The sequence below is a fragment of the Carcharodon carcharias genome, chromosome 21 (genome assembly GCF_017639515.1).
Source record: "Carcharodon carcharias isolate sCarCar2 chromosome 21, sCarCar2.pri, whole genome shotgun sequence".
Classification (NCBI taxonomy): Eukaryota; Metazoa; Chordata; class Chondrichthyes; order Lamniformes; family Lamnidae; genus Carcharodon; species Carcharodon carcharias.
Genome location: NC_054487.1, coordinates 85,745,062 through 85,746,188, shown reverse-complemented (window position 1 = coordinate 85,746,188; position 1,127 = coordinate 85,745,062).

Here is a 1,127-nt window from a genome sequence, read left to right as displayed (position 1 = left end):
ATCCTACAACCCTCCAAGTTAGCTGCACCTCTCTAATTCTGGCCTCTTGCGCATCCCAATTTCTATCATTACATCATTGGCCTTTAGCTACCCGGCTGGCTAAACTCTGAAATTGCAGAGAATCACAGGACTGTGCAACTTTAATCTTCTGTTCCGATATCCAGGTGGATAAGACTCTGTGTGGGGGGCACACTTTGGTAAAACACTCCCCTTAGTATCGGACTGATCCAACGGTGGAGCAAAGCACAGCGAGACTCACTCGAGGGGTCAGTTTCAAACCTCTTCACCTCAGAATTGGGAATTGCCTCCAGATCCACTCCGCTCAGGTTGGCATGGGGTCCGAAAGTTGGTGTGGACTTAAAGTTTTCTGTTGTTTTGCTGGCACAGCTTTGGCAATAAGTTGGTGCAAATAGTAACAACTTTGTGTCTCTGACAGTTAATTAAATAAAACCCATGGTTATTTACAATGTCAGTGTTCAGCCCTCCAAATTTTCCAAACCTTCTTTATTAAACACTGCGAAGAGGCAGAGGGGTAGGTGAGGGTAGGGGGGTGGTGTTGGGGGGGGGGGGGGGGGGGGGGGGCGGGATATGTGGGTGGGGGGGAGATGATTTTGATTAAGTAATAAACGGGCTGCCCTTGACACATGAGCTGTGGGGTAACTTTGGTGTGAAGGCTGGACTGTGACATCTACAACTTGCATTTACATAGCGCCTTTAATGTAGTAAAACATCCCAAGGTACTTCACAGGAGTAAAAATACCTGGAAAAACTCAGCAGGTCTGGCAGCATGTGCGGAGAGGAACACAGTTAACATTTCGAGTCCGTAGAGTTTTTCCAGGTATTTTTAGTTTTGTTTTGGATTTCCAGCATCTGCAGTTTTTTGCTTTTACTTCACAGGAATGATTATCAAACCAAACTGACACTGAGTCATATAAGGAGATATTAGGACAGGTCACCAAAGGCTTTTAAAAAAAAATCATTAATAGGATGTGGGCCTTGCTAGCATTCATTACCTGCCCCTAGTTCAGAGGGCATTTAAGAGTCAACCCAGTCTGGAGTCATAGGTAGGCAGATTTCCTCTCCTAAAGGATGTTAGTGAACCAGATGTGATTTTGCAGCAACTGACA